The sequence below is a fragment of the Pleurodeles waltl genome, chromosome 7 (genome assembly GCF_031143425.1).
Source record: "Pleurodeles waltl isolate 20211129_DDA chromosome 7, aPleWal1.hap1.20221129, whole genome shotgun sequence".
Classification (NCBI taxonomy): Eukaryota; Metazoa; Chordata; class Amphibia; order Caudata; family Salamandridae; genus Pleurodeles; species Pleurodeles waltl.
In genome coordinates, this window is record NC_090446.1 from 866,871,293 (window position 1) to 866,896,034 (window position 24,742).

Genomic DNA, 24,742 nt, shown 5'->3' on the forward strand with positions numbered 1-24,742 from the left:
GCCGGTATTTCTCAGCACTGGTACAATGCATTATATGGGAGAGTGCCACCATTTCTCAGAGCTGGTACAATGTATTAAAAGAGAGAGTGCCAGCACTTCTCAGCACAGGTACAACGCAATAAATGGGGGAGTACCAACACTTCTTAGCACAGGTACAATGTAATAAATGGGAGAGTGCCACCACTTCACAGCACTGGTACACTGCATTAAATGGGGAGTGCCACCACTTCTCAGCACTGGTACAATGCATTGAAAGGGAGAGTGCCAGCACTTCTCAACACTGGTACAATGCATTAAATGAGAGGGTGTCAGCACTTCTCAACACTGTTACAATGCATTAAATGGGAGAGTTCCAGCACATCTCAACACTGGTACAATGCATTAAATGGGTGAGTGCCTACCTCCTAGTTCAATGGATTAAATTGGAGAGTGCCAGCACTTCTCAGGACTGATAAATGCATTAAATGGGTGAATACCAGCACTGATACAATGAATTTAATGGGGAGAGTACCATCACTTCTCAGCACTGGTACAGTGCATTAAATGGGAGAGTACCAGCACGTCCCAGCATATGTACAATGCATTAAATGGGGGAGTGCCAGCGGTTCTAAGCACTGGTACATTATGTTAAATGGGAGAGTACCAGAACTTCTCAGCACTGCTACAATGCATTAAATTGGTTAGTGCCAGCACTGGTACAGTGTATTAAATGGGAGAGTTCCAGCACTTCTCAGCACTGGTACAATGCATTAAATGAGAGGGTGTCTGCACTTCTGCCAGCACTTCTAATCACTGGTACAATATGTTAAATGGGAGAGTACCAGAACGTCTCAGCAGTGGTACAATGCATTCAATTGGTTAGTGCCAGCACTTCTTAGCACTGGTACAATGTATTTAATGGGAGAGTGCCTGCACTTCTTAGCACTGGTATAATACATTAAACGGGGGAGTGCCTGTCTCCTGGTACAATGTATTAAATGGGCGAGTACCAGCACTGATACAATGCATTTAATAGGGAGAGTACCAGCACTTTTCGGCTCTGGTACAATGCATTAAATGGGAGAGTGCCCACCTCCTGGTACAATGCATTAAATGGGAAAGTGCCATCACTTCCCAGCACTGGTACAATGCAGTACATGGGACAGTGCACCACTTGTCAGCACTGGTACAATGCATTAAATGGGAGTGTACCAATACTTCTTAGCACAGGTACAATGTAATAAATGGGAGAGTGCCACCACTTCTCAGCAATGGTACACTGCATTACATGGGAGAGTACCAGCACTTTTCAGTGCTGGTACAATGCATTAAATGGGGGAGTGCCACCACTTCTCAGTGCTGGTACAATGCATTAAATGGGAGAATGCCAGCCCTTCTCAGCACGGATACAATACATTACATGGAAGAGTGCAAGCACTTCTCAGCACTGGTATAATGTACTAAATGGTGGAGTACCAGCACTTCTCAGCGCTGGTACAGTGCATTAAATGGGAGAGTATAAACACTTCTCAGCACTGCCACAATGCATTAAATGGGAGAGTGCCAGCACTTCTCAGCACTGGTACAATACATTGAATGGGAGAGTGCCAGCATGTTTCAGGACTTCTCGGCACTGGGTCAATACATTAAATAGGGGAATGCCAACGCATCTCAGCACTGGTACAATGCATTGAATTGGAGAGTGCCAGCACTTCTCAACACTGGTACAATGCATTAAATGAGAGGGTGGCAGCACTTCTCAACACTGGTACAATGCATTAAATGGGAGAGTTCCAACACTTCTCAACATTGGTACAAAGCATTAAATGGGTGAATACCACCACTGATACAATGCAGTTAATGGGGAGAGTACCATCACTTCTCAGCACTTGTACAGTGCATTAAATGACTACAGTGCATTAAATTGGTTAGTGCCAGCACTGGTACAGTGTATTAAACGGGAGAGTGCCAGCACTTATCAACACTGGTAAAATGCATTAAATGATAGGGTGTCAGCACTTCTAGGCACTGGTACAATATGTTAAATGGGAGAGTACCAGAACTTCTCAGCACTGGTACAATGCATTAAATTGGTTAGTGCCAGCACTTCTCAGCACTAGTACAATGTATTAAATGGGAGAGTGCCTGCACTTCTTAGCACTGGTATAATGCATTAAATGGGGGAGTGCCTGCCTCCTGGTACAATGCATTAAATGAGCTAGCACCAGCACTGATACAATGGATTTAATAGGGGGAGTACCATCACTTGTCAGGACTGGTGCAATGCATTAAATAGGGGAGTGCCAGCACATCTCAGCACTGGTACAATGCATTGAATGGGAGAGTATCAGCACTTCTCAACACTGGTACAATGCATTGGATGGGAGAGAGCAAGCACTTCTCAGCTCTGGTACACTGCATTAAATGAGGGAGTGCCCACCTCCTGGTACAATGCATTAAATGGGCGAGTGCCATCACTTCTCACAACTGGTACAATGCATGAAATGGGAGAGTGCCAGCACTTCTCAGCACTGGTACAATAAATTATATGGGCCAGTACCAGCACTTCTTAGTTGCAGACAGGTACTTTCTGAAAAGGAGTACCTGCACTTCTGTATTTCATTGAATACAATTGTCACGATATTGTGGCCACTCCATATTCCATTCGGATGTACACTATCCAATGAGCTATAACATTACATAAAAAGTTACTTGTGGTAACTAGTCCCAAGTTGGGGTCAGTATCCATTTCTAACGATTCTCTTTTCCCTCATAGAAATAACGTCTTTTAATATCGTTCTTGCTGTTTCCCATCTTTGTAAATGCAAGCGCTACATGAGTACCGTGTACTCGTTGTATACACTTTAAGTGGATGAAAGGTTGAACCACTGAATCGAGATTAAAGGATGCACAGCGATCACTGGCATAAAGGCACGAACCGTCAGAGTTGTGTACCCAGTCAAAAACGTACTTGGAATATGGTGTGGGGCAGCCTGGAAAACTCTGATTTAATCCTTCTGTGTTTGTGAAAATTGCGCTCTAAACCACATTACCGAAATTCCTCGGCTCGTGAAATCACAGACAACTTTAACAAAATGCTATCGGCTGCGCACTTTCCGTTGGACGGAGGGAACTCTCAAGCGCGCCATTTACTGGTTGAGTTATTTTTCTATAAGCCCCCCCGCTATTTTTAATTACGAGAGAGCCCAGGGAAGGCAGTGACTGGCTTTAATTTTGCTGGTCCGGTAAAACCGGCTTTAATTCCGTCTCCTGAAACCCATTACCGCGGCTGCTTTGAAAAACACAAGCAAAGGACCAAACTGCGCTCTTAGTGCAATACCCCCTCCCTTCGCCACCCCATCATAATATTGCCAGTAACGAGCTCAATCTGAAATAGGGCCTGTAGCGTGGCTATCAGAGCAAAAGGCGCCCAAAGCGACAGCTTCCAAGCTCCTGTTTTTTTTTTTTTTGGTGGGGGGAACCTTTAACCGTTTTTCACTTCTTCTGAAAGGTTGCTTTACAGGAGGGTGGGGGTGGGCATATGGTCCTCTTATTGGGCGTGTTTAAGTTGGCTGTTGTCTCTCAACCATTGTTTGTCTTCTGCGACCATATAATTGCATCTGCTCACGCTGATAGGATCAAAGCGTAGAAAAATGAAATAAAATAAAGTGATGCCGGCTCTGCCAGGCAGAGCTTCTTTTCTAAGAAATACCAATTACATCCTTGACCCTCTAACTGCTATTGGTTCTTTTTAATTCCGGGGAATGGGGTTCTTTTGTGTTGATTACAGAGGTAAGAGGGAAGGCAGACGGTTTTCTTGCGGTTGTCACAGAAACGTCTCATTGCCTTGTATGAGATCGGCTGCTATTATCTCATTTCCCAAAGCCACCACAGCTCTGCCCGACAGCTATTACAATAATACTGAAATATTGTCAGAGAGGAAAAACACTCGAGAATGGCACGTTCGCAGCTCTGACCGCTGGGTGGCACCAGAGGTTTAACTTGTAAAGCGGAGATGAGCTCATCCCTGTATGCCCAAACCTGTACACACCGATCGAAGACCATAACATTAGACAGAATATTGACTGAACAGGTACAAGATAACAGTTTTGCCATTAAGCTAACTTGGGTGTCTCTTGCATTCTCTGAACTGAGATACACGCTTTTCAGCTAAAAATGCGCTGTTCATCCACAAAGCTGTTTGTCTATTGTTACCATGCAGAAGGTTAAATTGCCCGTCACACGAAATTCGGAGGAAGGTTCCTTCATGTGATAGGCTCATCTCTGTGAAACTAGCTGCCGCTGCATGCTGAACTGGAAAGTGACTTTCTCAAATTCAGCAGCTCTGTAAAAAAAAACACCTGTTCACGAGCAGGAAGACAAGCACCTACCTGTTAATGACCCGGCAGGCAGGCACATCTTCATGAGCAGGCAGGCAGGCGTAGTTCACTCCCTGGAGCTAGCCTCTACTTCTCGTGCTTTGACCCGGAACTAGTCAGCTAGCTGTCTAAAACGAGCTTTCCCCATTTTGCAAGTTGCCCTTGTCTTTCCTTCCTATGCTCTGATGCCTTTACCACACTAGAATCATTATTCGACGAGAGCTTACTACAGGTGTTCATATACCACTCTCAGCTGATTGTGTAAGTCCCCTGTGCAGGGCTATGACTGGTTATCACCCCAAAGCCTTCCGAGGTCACCCTTAGGTAAGCAGTACTCAGAAACCCAAACTAAAGCAAGGCGCGCGGCAGTACATCCAGTCGCGTGGTTAGGATTCCACCCAGACCATTTAAAAGCGACTTGTCTGCGGCGCAAGGACACAGAGCAGGCCAATGTGAAGCACAGAGCCAGCGGAGAGAGGGCTCTTACCGCGAAGGACTGTTGGCAGTGTGTGCCGTGGGTGGTAACTCCGCTTCACATATTATGAAGCACGTAACGGGGGCAGACCCCCATGGCGTACAGAAATAGATATCAGGTGACTACACAGCCGCACAACAGGAACACTGAGTGAAGCGGGCTCTGTTATCTCACACGAGCCCTATCAATGTAGGTGTGAAGTCGAACCTGTCTGTCTTTCAGGGCGGATGCACCAGAGAAAGGGAGGGGCGGGGGGACTGAAAAAGGCGTGGGGGGGGGGGGGGGGGGGGAGCACTCCTCATTCCATTTCCTTCACATGAGCCTTCAGCTAGCTTTTGTCGAACTACCTACCATGCTTTCTTTTTTATTCTGGGCCACTAAGTACTAGAAAGTGTGTTCCTTTATTTTCTCTTTATAAAAGTACTGTGTTGTGCAATGCTGAATTTAAAATATTTGTGCAACTCCAGTAGCAGTAGTGGTTTGCTAGAAATTACAAACGCCGAATTTCCCTAGGTGCAGGGAGGAACATGATTTAATTTTCTAAGTCAGTGGTTCCCAACCTGTGGTCCAGAGACCCGTCAGAGTCCGCAAAGCCTCCTCAGGGGGTCCGCGACTGCTTAGAAAATTAAATAATATTAACAGATTAGGGGCACAGCTTTCAGTATTGATTCAGTGGTGGCTTCTCGGATTCCAAAAACAATTCAGTGGGGGTCCCTGGGTTCCAGTAATGATAAAGTCGGGGGGGGGGGAGGCAGGGTGTACACAGAAGTCAAAAGTTTGGTAACCACTGTTCTAAGTCATGGGTTTTGTTTTAGGCAATTTATGTAGTGCACATCACATAATGGTGTCCTTGATTCGGCTTCAACAAGTGGCGCTGTCACTCCATTTAATGATCTTCATTTTATCAACCCTGTAAGGACTGGAGGATGAGTCAATGTTTCAACTCTTTGGACTTGTAACTAGTAGGTTGTACACTGTCCTGTGAAGAAGTACGTAAGTCAACAAAGGGAATACTTCAAAACATAGTTAGATGAGGGCCATCTACCAAAAAGTAGCAGTTTTCCTTTCACCAAACTCGAGATTCACCTCCCTCCCTTGGGCGAAGCACCAGGATTCTGCCACAGAGTCTCAGCTGACTCACTGGTGGAAACATTTGACCTACAACCATTCAACCACGGTTCCAGTAATGTAGTTTCCATCCTATTTACCTTGGTTCTTCCCATCTGTATTTCCCCTATTGAGGATGCAAGGGATAAGCTCGTGGTCCTCAGCAGGAAACAAAATAAATGATTGATGTGCTCTGCAAAAAAGCTTCCAGCATGCCAGGGACTTTGATGTTTTGTTTTTCAATAAACTCCTCCTTAGTAAGTTTTTTCTCAAAAACTAAAATGTTGCTCAGTGGTTGCATCAAAAATGGCACCCTCTTGGCAAAGCTTTAGTGCTGCTGCAACCCAGCTGATGGCACAGAGATTGCCGTCTGCCTGGTGGGAGTCACTAAATACACCGTGCTCCCTTCCACCAGGGGAGCAGAGGCTATGGCCGCTACTCATCTTTCAGGCCAGTGGGCCCTAAATTACGTGCCACACACAAAGGAGAGATGAATGGGGGGGTGCTGATTTCTAAGTAGCATGGTGAGTTCACCCCACATCCATTTAAATCTACGATCGCAAGCTTACAAATAGTTACCTGCAACAGGTACATTAATCAAGTTACACACATAACTATAGAAATTTGAATGAATATAGAATAATGAGATGTCGTGTCCATCTCAGTGCTAGGCACACTGGATTCTGCTTGGATTTAAACCTGATAACTATATTTTACAAAAAGACCTCTGCAGCATGTGCCTTATCCTCCTGCGCTGTGCTCTTAGCTGCCTAGAGGCAGGGCCGGACTGGGAACTTAAAAGAGCACTGGCAAAAATGATAAATTCAGCCTCATGGATAGACGTGCTTATGCGTGCTAGAACCAGTTCCAAAAAATCAAAACAAAACAAGATTGGGTAACCTGCACCACCACTCCTGGAGGCTGAAATCGGCCTCCAAGTGTCAAAACCATCCTCCTAGGGCTCCCGTCTCCCGGGGATTGCTCGTTTGCCCATCTGGCCAGTCTGGCCATACCTGCAAGAAGGGGTGTATAAGGAGGAGTGCTGCTTATTGTACCAATAGTCTCTGACTCAACTTGTTACTTGCAAATCGTTTTCACACAGATTTCTGGAAGAGGTACCTGAGGGCAATCATCAGACTTCTTGTTTGTGACAAGTAAAGGAAGTGTGTTTCCCTCACTGGTAGAGTCAAAACTGTGTGGATTTGGATGTGGGACCTGCAGGCTATATCAGATCGCTTCATCATGTGCCTTATATTCCAGACTGGTATTATCTGCAGATTGAGATAACAAAAGGCGTGTTGCTTTTCAGTCAAAGCCAGAGACAGCCTTCCCTTGTGTCAAAACCTATTACCAACAGAAACTTTACAGAAAGACATCTTCAAGAGGTGCATAAACCCAAAGAGCTATCTTCTTGTTTCCAAGTACAAATGGTGGGCGAAGATATTGTGAACTCAGTATCTCTCTAGTGATCTGTACACCTTCACAACATTCCATAAAAGTAATCCTGGGGAGCTCCCCACACAGTGGGGCATCTCTGCAGCAACCTCATAAGCCCAATAAACAGAATAAGGGTCTGTGGTATACAGCGTGCTATAATTGTGTCGAATTCTTGCAGTTTGATGTACATTTCTGAATGGGGGTTCATTTTTTGTTAATTGCTGAGACTTTGTATGTGACTTCCTTTTGGGAGACAGAACAACACCTCAATGTTGCCTTGATGCCAACAATAGTGTAAGCTGGGAAACACTAAATGACATTTCATCTCCAGCTTGACCATGAGAAATGTAAACACATGTCTGTTATTAATGATGTTTTTATATAGCACCTGCTGCCACAGTCTTGCAGCTCTGTTGTAAATAAATGTTTCTCGACAAATGCATGGCACTCATTTTATTCAACTAAGAAGGATGAATGGCTGAGTGGCATGTGCTGGGATGCAGCTTGTGCGTCAGGCCACTGTTCTGTTTTCCAGCCTTACATTACGTCAATGTATGCAGATATAAGTACAACTGTACACACTCATATGTTCATGTATTCAATCGCCTGTTCTTACATTTGCTGATTATCAGAGCTGCAGCACAAGTTCTGCATAGAAAGGGCCAGTCAGACTTGTGGATTTGAAATAAGGTTTGCAGTGGAACAGCCCCCCTCAAAGGCAGTGGTAAGACACGAACTAAGGAGCAAGGGTTAGCTTTTTTTCTATATATAAGGGAGGTCCAATATAATAAAAAGTAGAGCAGTCATAATATAATTATAATAATAACATGTTTGTAATAGTATTCTGCCATTTCTCAATGTTGCAAACAACAGCTGGTACTGTTGATCTAAGTCAATGGCTACTCATATTCCCACTCTCTGAGACATGGGAGGATCAGTGTTCCTTGACTTGGGATATCGCTGCACAAATTAGTTAGCCCTTAGCGATTGTACCGTTAAGGCAGACAAAAAGTGGTGTTTGTTGTCAAAGAACTCCCCATTACCTCTATAATTAAATATAAGTATCTGTAAATATTGCCCGTGGAGATAGTCCATCAAGTCAGGGAATTTTCTGTCCTGTTCAATCCTATAGCCTCTAATCATCCACCAAAATAAAGGAGTCAAGAGAAGTCCCTTCTTTTTTCAAGCTGTCCGTAGTAGTAGTCCCTTAAAAATGCCTTATGTCCTCTGACCGACTCTGCCATTGGCCCACATCCATCGTAGCCCTTATAAGGAAGGTGGTGTAGCCTGCAGAGGATAAGAATTAGCAAAGGCACCTAACAGTGGCATAACAAAGGCCCCAGCAGTGTGGGGGTGGGGGGTGAGGTCCGGGGGCTACCATGGCCTGAGAGCTCCTGAGTGAGTGCGAACGGGGCCCCCTCTATGTACTGTGCAGAGAGGCCTTCTCAAGTTTCGTTATGCCAGTGGCATCTAGAAATTCTTCAGGTTCTGTAAAGCCTGGAAGGTCTGGACTTCTACAGGAACACAGATTGCCTTTTGGAACAAAGGATAACTTTGTTCCAGGGAACACTGATTTTGCTGACCTTGATGCCTGCCTTCAGTGTAAGTGATCACATTTAACTGAAAGAGAAATTCATAAGGAGTAGATGGAATCACCAATAAAGTCAAAGCCAGAGTGGCTCATTATTTGATGAGAGAAAAGAAATGATCAACTCGGAGTGGCACTTCTACTCTCTGATCATCTTGAACTGTCAAGCAGCTCTGTGGTGGTGCCTTTCCACACATTTATGTAATGTGTACATGGATCTGTAGCTCAGTTGTCAGATGTATTTTGATGATGCCCATCATGTAGTGCATCTGGGGAGAGGGATGGGGGGACTCTCTCAGACTGCAAGGTGTCCATTCAAAGATGGATGCAGAAGACCAATCTGGTCTTTACTGGAGCCGAAACGGAGGTAATGCTGGAAGTGAGACCCAACCGGAACTTCCATTGTATAAATGCATCAACATTTTGAGTGGATCCGGATGTCTCTCTATTAATAGGCAAAACACAGAGATTACCACAACCTGAAACCGTTAGCTAAGAACATTCTTTCTTTTTTTTCCCAAGAACATTCACTCTTTTTTTGTGTTAGGCCAGAACTCCTGAGGACCTCCAATCTAAGATTGCCTTTGGCAACATTCTGTACACATGATGCCCTTTCTGTGCCACCTCTCACTTTCAACAGGTGCAAAACCATGCTTCCTGAGGAAGTCTCTAATAGAGACTGTGGTACTGTAGTGCACATGGCAAGTCCTCCTACCGCTGCCTGCCTGCACTATTTTGAAATTGCATTTATGCTGACGAGGCGCCATAGTACTTTCTGCGGTCGGTAGCATGCTACTTGGTCCATTTTGGATCATGAGCTAGAGGTCACTGGGATAAATATTGACTTTTATTCTCTATTCCAATCAGATGAAACATATCTTTGCAAACACCTCTTCGTCCTCCTTGTTGTAGTGAATGTGACTCTTAAAGCTCATTCTTTCTCTCATGGAGGAAATCCAAAGTGGGGAAACATATTGTGCGGTACTGTGTCCTGAAGCAGTTCCTACCACCTAGCTGGACAGTAGTCAGTGGAGCTACATCATTGTGCTCCCATTCAGTTGGTCTGTGATGCATCACTAAGTATGCTCGCTTTAAAATGGTGCTAAAAATTACCTTTTCATAGGTCACCAGACCTGCCAACTTGGAAACATTTTTCACAGTCTAAGAGAGAAGGCGGGTCCTCAGAGGAAAGAGAGCATGGAAATAGGAGTGTGGTTTTCAGACCATCACATCCAGAGCTGCTGTGGAGGGATATTGGGAGTGGAGGGTGGAGGAACTGGAGGAGAGGGTCTCCACTCCTATCCGTGCCAAAAACTCAACTATTTTCCTGCCAAACCTGTAATGAGTTTCAGAAGTGCAGAGCCTCCACACATGAGTTGGAAACCCATTCCAAATGTTGGTTGTTCACCGGGTGACCAAGTAAGGAAATCTCTTACAGCTCTGGGTCAGTGTTCATGCTCTATCATACACCCCTACAGTTCTTGGACACTTCTTCACTTCCAAGTTTGACAGGTTCTTGAGGGCTCATTGAGGATGAAGAATACCCAAAGTCGGTTTATAACAAGAGTAGTAACTGCCCTGTTTCTAATCTTGGCTATGAAAAGGTTTCAAATAGAGGCATCGATAAACAGTGAATGAGATCAGAAAAGACCTCCGGTCTATTTAATTCCTTTTCCCATGATTACCCTCTGGAGCCTGAATGGGGGTAGTCTCTCTCTATGGATACACCACTAATATTCAACCCCTTTGCCCCTTTGACGTTCCCTGTGTGGATAGGCCAGGAGCATTACGTACTTGAAAAAAAAAATCCCATTATCAAGGTTTGGCCATAAATAGCGGGCACGTTTTTGTGGATGCGAAAATCTGATTTTTGCAGTTCTTTAATACCCCAGCGTCTCAGTTGGGAAAATAATTGAAGTATTTTTTCTTCAGACATTGTATAAAAGTCCCTCTCCCAGGCATCACAATAGTAATATTATTTACTCCATTGTTATTCATACCCTCTGATGTGTGGCTTTGGTCAGTGTGTATCGACTCTTTGAGGTTGGGTTACAGCAAGTAAAGTTTAAAGATAAACAGTCACTCCAATGACTGCAAACCTCCATGGGTGCCCCCTTCTGTGTCTTTTTCACAAGTAGAGTGGATGAAAGTGGTGTGGAATTAAGAAACAGAGCTCCAGTAGGGAGCTGCATTTGTTTTGAGGAGACTGGGATTAAGGCATTGGATAGACTACGGGGCATATTTAAGTGCAGCACCACTTTTCTTGCCTCCTTTACCACCCCCCTACTGCCACCGTGTGCGCCCGATTTAAAATAGAGCACACCATGGCGCAGAGTAGGGGGCAATAGCATAATTTTTCATAACGCTATTCATGTACTCTGAAGGAGTATCGCCAAAATATTGGCGCTACTCCTGCAGAGAACATAGGGGCCCATTATAAATAACGGAAGCCCCCTTTTAACGCCTGCTCTGAGCAGGCATTAAAAGTGCCGTACAAAATGATGTAAGGAATGCACCATTTGTCGCCCCCCCCAAAGGGGGAACGCCCCTTCACACACATTATGCCTGGCACAGGCTAATGTATCACAAAGGGTTACAAAGTGGCGCAGTGCATGCACTGCTCCACTTTGTAAATGTGGCACAGGGATTTTGGCCTCGTTGGACCACATTAGCGTAAAACAAAAATGACGCTAATGTGGCGCAAGGTGGCACTAGGGGCTTATAAATATGCCCCTACATTTTCAGTCTGACAAGGCATACATAAGGTTGCAATTTCAGATTCATGCCTCCCCCACATACAGTCCTGAGCGGTGCTTTAGGGTTGTCTTTTGACAGGAGAAATCAGAGTCAGGGTAAGAACAGTATGGCTGATTTGTCACTCGTATGTGTCAAGAGCACAAGGAAGGCTGACTCATTTAGTGCCCAGCAGAAAGAGTGCAATCTGTTGGGACGAAAAAGTCCCTCACATTGTGATGGATGTGCACTCCTGTCATGAGTGCTCAAACTGTAATGATGTCGGGATCCCTGATTCCGATTTTTGTTGTCATTGGTGAACATGAATCATGCGTGTGTGCCATGACATAGGCCTGTGTCATGGACTGCAGTCTTTTCTACTTGGAGGGATGTCCAAAGAGCTACCCTCACAGTGGTAAAAGGCTACTGCCTTTGCCAGGAGTTAACACCGGCGGCCGCCACAAATCTCAAGGGGAGGGAAGATACGGGGGGAGATTAAATTATATAAAAAAACAAAAGTACCTGCTGCGCCACCCACCTCAATCCTCTTCCTGCGATTGTGCTGGTGTCCCAGAAATCCCTGGGACACCAGCACAGGCTACCCAGCAATCCTGGTACTGCTCTCATGCTATGCCTAGCATGAAAGCAGCTTCAGGAGTGGTCTGAGTGGCATGTTCTGTCACTCAGACAGTGCCTTGGGGTCTGGGCAGTTTCTCCAACCCGGCTATGTAACACAGCCGGGTTGGTGAAACTAAAATGCACGTTAGCTTGGCCGGTCTAAGACGGTAGGCCAAACTGACATGCACGCTTAGTGCACACTGTCTCCACTCCCCTTTCTGCCATCTCCCACAGACCAGCCCTGCCCCTCCCTGCACTGCTGGCTGAGCCAGCAGCTGAAAAATAAAACAATATTAAAATAGCATTTTATTTTTCAGCTGCTGACTCAGCCAGTGGGGCGACGCTCCTTTTGCCATTGCGAAGGAGCTGCCTCTGGAAGGTAAGCAGAGGAAGTGTGGTGGTTGAAGCATACTGTGTATTGATCTGTAGGAGTGGAATGAGCAGGTCTTTTTATCTGTGTCACTGGAGTACAGCCTGCAGGTTCACTTATTTAAACTTCAGCTGCTGTGTACAAAACGTACCCTTGGCCTACATCTGTTTGGTGCATAGAGCTATACAGTGAGTGTCAATCAATCAGTACTTGTAGAGCGCATCACTGTCAACCCGGGGGTATCTGGGCACTGGGGTACGATGTCTCTGTCGAAGAGCCAGGCCTTGAATCTCTTCCTGAAGCTGCAAGTGAGGGTGCAGTTTGGAGGGGGAAGGGTAGGTTGTTCCAGGCCTTGGTGGAGATGTAGGAGAAGGAGCAGCCACTGATGCGGCTGTGCTGGATTCCAGGTGTGTGCGCAAGGATTAGCGAGGATGAGGACAGGTGTCTGGCGGGTTAGTGGAAGCTTAGTCAGTGGCTGATGTAGGCTGGTACTTGATCATGTAGGGTTTTGTAGGTGTGTGTGAGGAGCTTGAACTGTGTGTGTTGTATTTGTGCTGGGTGTAAGTGCGTCAGTAAATTTCGCAGTACCAGAATGATGCAGTGCATGTATGCTGTTTGCATGTGCTGACTGTTTGTGTGTCTGTGAATTGAACAATACATGAAAGACTCTGGGTTCCATTTTGGGAGACGCAGGGCTGCATGGTGAAATATGGGGAGAGGAGATAGAGGAATCCCACCCAACAGATGTGTGTATTCCTGCATTCGTATAAGTTGAGTGAGACACACTGGATGAAAGGAGAGCCAGACTTCCCATGTACACTTTAAATGGTGCTTTCTGATCCAGGTCACTCGGAAAGGGCCTGGGAACATATCACAAAGGAGATGGGACTGATAAGTGAATTATAAAGAGTAGGGCTAAGGCTGAGGCCCTGGTTTAAACTTCTGATACACACATCCAGATGTGAACCTCAACGTGCTCCCGTGGCCTGTGTTGTGGGGCTATCAGTTTTGGAGACTATTGCTGTGGCCGGCTGCTTTATGGCGGAAGGGCAGGACACTACCAAAGGAAGCAGGCCTCCAACATAAAATTCAAATATTCAGACTTCAAATTACATTTGGTGTCTGGAAAAGGACTTTAAGAAGTGGAGTTGAGGTCCCCAAAATAGTCAACTGTGAAGCAGCCAGCTATGCTGTGAGAGGAGGAGAAGCTCTGAAGCACTTCTGTTTGTAACCAGGATGGAGGCCAAGGCCTGCCATTCTCACAGCTGGGTGAGGGAACATCACCCAGGAAATCCAAGAGCACCTGCCCCTGGAGCCCGGAGCCTACAGCACTGGTACTTGCCTTCTTGCCAAAACCAGTGTGCCCAGTGAGGAAGAAGAGAGCTTTTGAGGGAGCGAGGTCCAGTGGGGGATCCTGGCAATTGGATCTCAGTAGGTATGAGGAGACAGCTGCTGCACCATTTAGGTTGTTGCCCATGTGCAGGTTAAAGTTGGCATCCTCTATGTGGCATAGGAAGGTCGCTGTGAAGTGAGCAGTGAACTTTACCGCACCAACGGGGTCATTGCTCATGTGCATGTTTAAAGTCAGCCACCCCATTTGCCAGGGGCGGCTGCCATGAAGACTGCTGCTGTGCCGATCGGGCTGCAGTCTGTGAAGAGTGAGGACTGTGACCCCATATTCCGGGGGCCACTGGGAAAAGGCAAGGAGCATGGTCTGAGACCATCATCGTGAGGAGTGCGTCACTGTGGTGACCTGTGCAAGAGCAAGGCCTGCACTTGGACCAGCGCAAGGTGTGTCAAATTTCTCCACCTGTAGAAGCACAGGAAACCTACTAGCATCGGAGGAGCATTGAGGAACCGCTGCCTCCACAGGACCACTTGTAAGAAACTCAAGGACACCCAAATGCAGCACTCAAGGGCAGCATGTGAAGAACTCACCTGAAGCAGCCATTGCAGCTTCATCACCCAAGGAGAGGGATTGCTCAGAGACTCCAGTCATGCAGGTCCTGCTGGTGCAAGGAAGACTGATTTAATAGCCAGATGGCCCAAGGAGAACCTGCCTACCATATTGCACTTTATAGAGGTGGGCAAGACAACAATTTAACAGAGAAAGCTGAGCCAAGTGTCTGGCTGGGCTCTAAGAGCCTGTGCATGAACCGAGCCTTGAAAATAGTTGGGATCTAAATCATGCAACCAGCATCATGTGAAATTATATTGTCTCTTTGAAATAAAAAAAAGTCTCTCTTTAACATGAAGACATTTTTACCTTAAAATATCAGATTATCTTTTTTACAGCACATCCTGAATTCACATGGTGCAAGGTATGTTTGTATTTGATGAAAAAAGGAGGCTCTGTAAAGTAAAGTATTTGCCTAGGATCACACAATGTATTCATAGTGGGGAAAACACGATTAGTCCCAGATATTCTGGTTTGACATTATGAAATTCACCCGCTAGATGGCTACATTTTTCTCTTCTTTTTAATCCCAAATATTAATGTTTTGTTAATACCAAAACTTCATACTTTGTTTTTATTTGTTGGTGATGATGGTAGAGCTTGTGTGGAAAGCACAAGCCACATTAAAGCTCAGCTTGTTTTGGTTTGGAAGGCCCAAGCGGACCTCAGGCTGAGCCACAGCAAGGCATGTGGCTGGAGCCTGGATCAAGGTTTAAGTGGCTTGCCCACATCTAGCACTTTGGTGCTGGAAAACGTGTTCTTTTCATAAGAGTTGGAGTGGGACTCCTGAGACTCAGACTACTATTAGGCTTTAACCTGAATGTTGCCTATAGTGAATGGGAAATATCCACTATCCTAGTGAGAGGGGAGTGGGACTCAGTAACCCACCTGTTAAAATACTAGATCCCTGACCTATTGTGAATACCTTATTTTACTTTGTGTTTATCTATAAATAATCCTTTGTTCATTAAAGCAGGTCTGTGACTGGACAATCATTTATTTCTGCTGCTGAATGTGCTTTGAGTTGTGAGCCTGTGTTCACCACTCTGTATTTACCCCACCCCTCCCCGAGAAGCCTTGGAGTGCTCAAACTGTGCTATCACTGAGAATCACGTGCTGAAGGGATACGTGACCCAGTTGCTCAGGACCAATAGTAGGTTCAGGCCCGGGACATCAGAGGTAAAAGGTCTCAACCTCCAAGGTTGGGTCCAGCAGCTCCTGCTTTCCCTGTAACCATCTAAATTGGGTTTTGACACTACCTTAGACTGGCTCAGCCTTCTGGGCATTAGGTGAGTGCAGCTAGTCTTAATATTAAAGAACAACCATTTTCAATGCAACAGGTCTCGCATTTTAGAGCTAATAGCGTGGTAAAGAAAAATATGCAGCGCGATCGCACTACGAAAAATGCAGCGCGATCACGCTGCGTGGAAAATAAACAGATAAAGTAGTCCGGACACCATGCTGAAAACATCGAGCCTCGTATGTTTTTAGTAGTTTACTGGTGCTGTGTAGGTAGGCTAAACACCGGAAAAGGCATGACGTATGCATGCCTTTCACAAATGAAAACAACCAGATTTTAAAAGGCAAGCCCAAGAACCAATGTAAGTGACGGACGTGACATGGGCGTGGTTGTTAGCCCAAAGAGAGATTACAGAATGGGATGGAGCGTTTTGCGCTCGCCCATAAAAAACTGACCATAAGGCTCCGAACACAGTGGTCATTCATCTGTGGGGGTAACAACGTAGCAACTCTTGGGGGGAAAGGGGTCCTGAGTGAGATTAGTTTGGACCTAATGCAGTGTGGTTTTCATCTGGCCAGAAGTGATACCGAGACAAAGATGGAGGGGGTGCAGTTAAATAGTGCAGTAAGCCGGTCAAGACGGAAACTCAGCATAGTGGTCAACAAGTTTTGTAAGACCATGGGCCATGTAGTCATCAGGAATGAAATAATTAACCTCAGGATGCCAGAATACATTTCAAATAATGGGGTTCACTTATTGGAGAATGGCCAGGCGGCCTTCTGGGCTAACATAGAGTTAGCTAGTCAACTATATTATAGGTATAAAAGGGGTGGGGAGCCAGCCGGATGACGTTAGATCTAGTGGCGGCTGCCATTGAATGGGGGTGGTGGGGCAGGGGTGGGATAAAAAAAATACAATAAAGAAAGAACACTTACCTTTCCCGTCGGTAGATGGGTTCCACCTTTCCTCCATTCTCACTGACGGCATCACACAGGCTACCAGACTCCCCTACGCCAATCACTATGATTAGTCTGAGCAGCCTGGTTCGGCGCTCAAACAGGGAGTGAGAACCTATGCATGTTCTCCTCCCAGCTGTGCAATACGGCTGGGTGGAGAAATTGCAAGTGCGTATGTCTGTTAGGCTGGCCCAACACGGCTGGCCAAACGGTCACACGCACTTATGGTGCACATACCCCTCCTCCCTGTGACACACCCAGCCCGCCCCGCCATAACCTGGCTCCCATTGAGAAAAAAATGACATTGCATTATTATCATTTTCTTTTTATGCACTGCTCAAAGCAGTGGGGCGACGCTCCTTCACCTTAGCGGAGAAGCCTCCGCTGCCATAGACTGGAATAAAGACCACACCCAATCACAGACACAGTGATGGAACTATGTTGCTTGCCTTGGGTTGCTTTGGGCAGGGCCAGCTAGCATTTAAGGGGCCCCCGAGGTAAGGAACAGGGCACTCACAGCCAAGGCATGCTAGATGGCCGGCCGTAAGTAGTTACACAAGGTGAGAGTCATGCCTCCTCTGTGGCAGGGTTGGGACTCCCAACAAACGCTTTCCAGTAGTTAATAGAGTGTATCATTACTATTGCCTGCTTGTGTGCACTTTGCAAATGATCAATAAACTGAGGCATTTACTCCCAAAACTGAAAATGCGTGCATGCTTTATAAACCTTGCATGTGGCCACTCCCTCTTCACATGACATGCCATTTGAAGACCAACATTTTGTATGTGGAAGCCTTTTGGCCACAGCTTTATTTGCATTTGTTACCGTAACCCCGCTCATACAGCCCAAACAAAACACATTATCCTGTCACAAGTCATAAGTCATAACGTCGACCATAAATCACTGTGGGCAGGTCATAAATCATCTTGCATGGGTCATAAATCATAACGCCAGCCATAAAACACGGCAGACAGGTCATAAATCATCTTACATCCCATAAATCAATCAGTGTCACTGACCCCTGGTCATAAAACCATCCTTTGTTACCCCAGGACATTGTTAGCTGAATGCTTAGCACCTGTGCCGGTTCGGTGTTTACCGTTGTTGGTTGATTCTTGAGCTGGAGTTTACTGTCTGTACCGAGAGGAGGGGTGATGCATTATCTCATAGTCTTAGGCCCAACTCGCTACCGTGCATAGTCTGTTGTGCTCCACGACTGGCCATCCAGGCTGCAAGTGCTGTGTTCTGTCCCCTTTAACTCTCTGATTACCTTACCCTGCTGTGAGGCATCCCAAGGCAAGGGACCGGTCTCCCACCTCCGTGAGCTCGTTCAAGTTCAAGCTGCGACAGGCATTGTTTGTAGGTGTGAGCGGGTGGGACTTCCTGCTTCTGGCGCTACAGGTCCCGAGAATGCCCTGACCTTGAAGCCCCCGCCACTTATAGGGCACAACTGCCCTGCGGGCACGATTCCAATGTTGCACGGCCTCCCCATTGGCCGGTGCTTCGCGCCACTTGTGTTTGTCTTGGCGCCTTGCCTTGTGCCACGCCCCCATTTCCAGTCCCACTTGGGAGGGTTTGGGGGGATGCTGCTTGCCCCCGTCATCTTGCCCTCGCGTTCTCGGGCCACTGTTGCCAGGCATTAGCGCTCTTTGCTGCGCCGGCCTTCTGAGCACCCTGAGGGTGCTGGCCTCTGCCAATCCTTGGCTCGAGTGTTTGACTTAAAAAGTGAACAGCCAGTCCACTGACTGCAGGAGGCTCCATGGACGACCCCACCTGTGCCATTTTCGCAGGTAACCTCAATAGAGGATGAAAGGGCGTGTGTGAATAACAAATACAGCTTTCAGGCCTAGAGACAGAGCTGCGGTTGGCGCCACAGGTAAGAAGGTGTCATATCCTTGTGAGGGGCTCGGCCCTCCCATCATCACCCTATACTTTCTAGGGTAGGGGCACATCTCCATCTGCTTTCCCCTTGGGCTGGCGTCTCGCTTACTTGCAGAGTCGTTTCCTGATAGCCGGAGGAGTTACGAGGCTGCCGAGCCCAGCTTGCCACCGGCCCCCCTCGGTGTGGGCGAAATTGCCACAAAGAACATCACCAACCCCCGGAGCTCGGAACCCGATTACAATTCCGCGAGGATCCCAGCGCGGCCTCGCACACGAGCGGTGAATGGCAACAGGAGGCAGTGAAGCTAAAGTGGACGGGTACCGGCTCCTAATAAGGCTGTAATTCGTGGAGTGAGTGCGGTGACGTGCCGCGTGGGATACTCAAAGTCAAAAAAGACCATGCCAGCGGCTCCTCGAAACCTTGTTACGGGCCCGCCATGTTTAATTCATCACCACACGCTCTCTCTCCTCTTTTCAACAGTCGGTCTGAAGCACCCTGTTATGGCAGAGTCATTCTTCCCTTCAGGATCAAGGCGTTAGAAACCGACTTCTTTGCGCCTTGTTATCCACGTAGTCTGGGATGAAACGAAGGCTCCGCTTCAGTACACGCATGCTGCAGTTGTCACAGTTTTAGCAATTGGACAACTCGGGATAGGCGCTATGTGATCAATGTGAATGTGCGAATTACTTACCAGTAATCATCATTACCTAGAATACCATGCAATAAATGTGCTTAAAAAATAAACTCAAGATGCCAGGTTTGGAACACTGAAGGCTGTGACCAGGAAGATCAGGTGTAATGAAGATTACTGGAAAGTTACCCGCATAATTCCTGACCCCCGCCACCTTCTCCTCACAGTCCTTACCAATTGAGGATATACGAAGCTACTTAGATTTTATATGAATAAAGAGGGAAGTAAAATTAATTTACATGCTGGGGACAACTCAAATACAAGCTGTAGCAAAGCCAAAAGGTCATACCTTTTTGCTCTGCCAATGTTGTTTGCTGATGTTGTGCAGAATTGATAAACCACTTTTTGCCCAATGCTTTGTAGCTTTGGAAAAACATTGAAAAAAATCGAAATGACATAGCTACCGCCGTCATTTCATAAGCATTTTTTATTTATCCTGGAACATAGGTTGCTGTTAGAGAGACTAGATTGTCTACTGCCAACATCCTCATTGAATATGCCACTTTACCTCGATGTGGAGATTTATGTCACCCCCACCTTTTATCATATTTGTTCACCATTTCATTGTCAGCCCTTATAACATATTTCCCTTAATGAATGGTGTAAAAGCTTTTAGTGTTAGAAAGATTGCCCTCAACTCAGTCCAATTGGAAGACTATATTGACCCCATTGCTGTCCACTCCCCCTGCACCTACCTATTCTCCAATAGAGCTCCCCAAACTATATAGGTGAAATCTTTAATTATCACAATTATTGTTGGCTGAAGTGATACTCCCTTCAATAAATGGGACCCATCCATCTTCCAGCTAATCTCCTGCCTCCCAAAGTCTATTACTAGAATTATTTGATTGAAATTTAGAGATTGTTCTACCACCACGCCGCCAAGATGCGGAACACTCTTCCCACCCACCTGCGTCAAACTAAGGACTTACTTACCTTTAGGAGACATCTCAAGACATGGCTGTTCGAGCAGTAGCAACCCCCACGCCTTGAGGCCCTCACGGGTGAGTAGTGTGTTTTACAAATTCTATGATTGATTGATTGAAGATGGATTCAGTGACATGGGAGATGCAATATTAGAGATTTCAGATGCAACTGAGACCACAGGATCACACTTGTCACTTACAACATTAGACCTTGGACTTATAGGAATTGCTCTACCATTGCCCAGTCTGTTGTAGAATTTGTAGAAAGAAAGACCATCAAGATTGAAGTAATAAGGCACAGTCTTTTGAACGCCTTCCCTAAATTGGTTCTGAAGTGTGCCTTTATGAACTTCTGTTCAAGCAATGGTTTGAGATGTTCATTCTTTGCTATCAATAGAAAGCCTGATTTCTTGGAGAGGCCTTTGTCAGTTCTTGTCTCTTTAGCAGTGAAAGGACACATATAAAACATTCATTTAAATAAAGAAATATATTTAAACCTTGTGATTGTAAATAGAGTACTACAAGAGCAACTACCTTCCTAAAGACTCTTGGTGCTTCAGAGAGCCCAGTGGCAGTACCCTGAACTGCTAGTGATCATTTCCTGGAGAAAAACAAATGTATTTTTGCAAGCTGTGAAAAATAGGAATATGGAAATATGCATTTTCTGGGTCCAAGGTTGTTAAGTAGTCCTTTTGAACACTAAGAGAAATACTGACTGCGGTTATATCAGCTTGAACGTTTTGGATGTCAGATAATTGTGCTTTCCTTGTTGTATCTAACCTCTATGGGTACAACCAGACAGGATTTCTGCCTGCTTTTATAGCTCTGCCGATGCTGCTCACAATTCATGAAACAATTTGTCCAGCAGGAACCTCACCATCACTCCTTTGGTGCAGGAAGCTCTATGAGGTCGTCTCTTTTCTGATAAGGGTTATAATGAACCCAGAAATACTTTAATGGGGCTTGTGAAGGATCCAGCTGCCCGGAAAGCAAATTTATTCGTGCTCTTCTTAGTGCTCACTGTGCTTTATTATGTACAGGTTCTATTGGCAATAAATGAACAGCCGTCAGAGCTGGTGGCATATTTGCTAGTCAAGTCTTTAAAAGACTGTGGGACTTCCACTTTGAAGTCTTGTAAGGGGTATCACTTATTTAGGAATCTAGGAAACCCCATCTTGTGAATCTCCTTCCATTCTCCCAGGAGTACATTTCTGGCAGCGTTATGTAGAGAAAGTGCATCTTCATTCTATGGCAGATAAGATTCAATTTATTAATCTGCTCTTCTGTTTGTTCATTCACAGTATAATTATTTTTTTCTTTAATATGATTTTTTTTTATTTGGGATAGCTAAACCCCTTGCATCAGTTTCTCTTTATGGGCTTTTGGTTCAGCATCTTTGTCTACATCAGACATATCTGTGTTGGACCCTATATTTTGGTCTTGTTGAGCAGCTGAGATTCCCTATTGATCATCCTCTGCAGGTCATCGGGGGATATGGAGATAATCTCCTCTTGTACTGTGGGAGATGGGGCTCTCTCTGCAATGCTTCCAATTATGGGGACACTTTCTCCCCTTCCTGGCTGCAAGATAAATTATACTCTCTACAATTAGTAGGACTGTGAATACCAATTGTCCATATGAAAACTCTACTTGCATGATATTTTGAGGGTTAAGGGCAGAGGCCACCTGCCTTTTGCCTACAGATGTGCATTCACACTGCATGTCTTTATATAGGAGTAGGTTACCGACTCAGAGTGAATCCCCAACCTCCTTTTCCACTTGTTGCGTCTCACCCATTGCCTAGGCAAACAAAGCAGGACCGCCAGCAAAAAGTAAGCAGTATGGAATTCATTCCATATGGTGAATCAGTTGTATTTGCTTTAAAATGTTATTTATTTCATGAAGGACTTCATTACCTGTTTTACGTCGACGTACCCAAGGCAGGACAGAAAATAACAGCAGAACCAATATTGGCAACCTGTCTTATTGAAGAAGGGGAGGGCTTAGTGAAACCAACACAGTAAAAATACTATTGCTTTTAGATAAAGGGGAACTAAATACATTGAAGAGAGGTGTCTTGTGGGGAGGCGTACCCCACATGTAAAAAATGTGATGAAAAAGTAAGGGTTGGGGGGATTATGTAAAGCACATACACTGACCCCAAAGTATCCTGTAAGACAGCAGAGTGTATTCATGTACCCGTTGTAGAGATGAGTGAGCAATGCAAAGGTTCATACACAAGTGTCTTGAAAGCAATGAAATGGGCATCACCGTAATCACAGAAGTAATTGTTACTTGACATTTGCATAATCACACATGCTTGCATGACCTCGTTTCTCTGCACTTTGTTCAGTTTTCTGTAGGCCATAACATGCATGCACGGTTGGAAGCGTGTGTATCAGGTGTGGCTCCTCTGCTATGGCAGAGGTGAGTCGCACCCCCGCCTGCAGTAGGAGCTGCAAACCTTTAAAATAAAACAATTATATATTTTTTTTTTTATCGTTTTATTTTTGAAGAGGCGGGGCCATGGGGTGACAAGCAGTGATGGGAGTGCACAGAGCACTCCCCTCTGTGCGCATGTATGTTTGGGCCGGCCAAACAGACATGCACACAAGGGCTCTCTCCAACCTGGCACTGTGTTGCTGGGTTGGAGAGAACAAGCCCAGACTCCCAGTCTGCATTGAGCAGCATCATGATTGGCCGAAGGGCAGGCTGGGAGCCTGCAGTGCAGAGCAGAGTGGCGGTGAACTTAAAGTAAGTCTTTTTGTGTATATATATATATATACATATGTGTATGTATATATATATATATATAGTTATTTCTGTGTTATTACCCCCGCCTGCCACTTTGCCCAGTTGCCAGCCGTGACTGATGTGTATGTGTATGTGTACTTTTGTTAAGTACTGGGTAGCTTAATTTTGCATTTGAGACTGACATAAGGTCTAGATGCCATCTCAGTCACTTGTGATTGTGCAGCTTTGTAATATTGAATAATTGTCGAGTAATTTCTTTGAAGAGCTGTCGGTGGGCTTTGGAAATCCGTAGATAAGCTTAGCGGTATAGGGGATGAAGTGCACAGAGCTATGGAAGGGTCTCAGTTGCGTGTCATTACGAAGAAGGGATATGGATATACGTGATCCCTGAGCACCCAGTGACTACAGAGTCTGTGTAGCCTTCAGTGACAGATGTTAGGGAATGAAAGCATCGGAGGCTGCTTGTTGTCTCGTGCAGAAGGAGTGTGGACTAGCACTCGGAGCCAGACTACTCCTTTGCAAGTGGGGTCGAATTGAATGGCATAATAAGGATGGGCCCCCTCCATCTATGTTTCAAGGGATGTGGTGAAGCTGGACTTAGGTAGTCACAGTGGTTAAAAATGATGAGCTCCAGCTATCACATCACTCGTGCTGCTTCTTCCTCCAGATACCAAACTTGGGCTCTGTGAATCCTTTGCAGAAGTCCTGTAGCTGCCAGTAGTTACTGGGTGAGATCCTCTGTGGATCGTATTGTATATCACACAAATACTCATTAATTCTAAAGGGATAATCAAATAACTGCCTTTAGACACTTGCCTAGTAACAAAGTTCAGCTGTCAAAGCTTACATTACGTAGTAGAGGGGGTTAGAAACCCAGATAAGGCGTTGTGCTGTGCATAAGGTACCCCATGAACATATTGTATGCGTTATATCACAAAAGAAAAATATTGCATTCACTCCACCAACGTAAGCTCAAGCTGCTCTGCCACAATATAGGTTGATGGATCGAGGTTTAGTGATATAGTTTACAGGATTTGACTACACTGCTTGTTAGAGACACACAGAATGGGATAGAGGTGCCAGAGAAGGAGACCCAACGTAGCTGGTCAGATGTAATCTGTGTGTTGCTGTGTCTCTGCTTGCTATCAGTTTCTCAAACCACTGGGGAGCTACATTGGCTGTTGGTCAGAAAAAGAGCAGCCTTAAAGGCACTCTGTCTGGCATACAAAGCTCTCCACAATACTGGTCCAGATTATTTTAGAAAGAAATGTATTTGGTACACCCCAAGGAGAACTCTCCATTCATCCTCCACCAAAACAGTGGTACTGCCTAAAATCAGGAAATCTTCCTGGAGTGATAGAAGTCTTATTGGTACCACATGCAAATTGTGGATCAACCTGCCATTGTCCTTCAAAGCCCAGGACCTATTCTTTTGCAATTCATAAAACAGCTAAAACCTGTTTTTTAAACTTATTTTTGCCCTTTTAGTTGACATTTACTTCATTCTGTATTTCTGGCTTCCTTTAGATTACAGTAGTCAGTAGCGCAAAGATGCCCTCAGGCATTCAAGCACTCTATAAAATGGTATCAATATCTATATCAAATATCCAGCAAAAAAAGTCCAGGTGAGGTTGGAGCTGAGGGCACCCA

At 45.5% G+C, this 24,742-nt stretch overlaps 1 protein-coding gene and 1 long non-coding RNA gene across 3 annotated transcripts in view; one reads left to right on the plus strand and one right to left on the minus strand.

Moving 5' to 3' along the window:
• LOC138245658 (uncharacterized) overlaps positions 1-4,770 on the minus strand; it is a 156,960-nt gene extending 152,190 nt beyond the window's left edge. Inside the window, exon 1 of the long non-coding RNA XR_011194156.1 lies at positions 4,371-4,770. This is a non-coding gene — a long non-coding RNA (uncharacterized lncRNA). The remainder of the gene's footprint in view (positions 1-4,370) is intronic.
• LOC138245657 (protocadherin-10-like) overlaps positions 1-24,742 on the plus strand; it is a 216,801-nt gene that overhangs the window by 4,776 nt on the left and 187,283 nt on the right. The window lies entirely within an intron of this gene.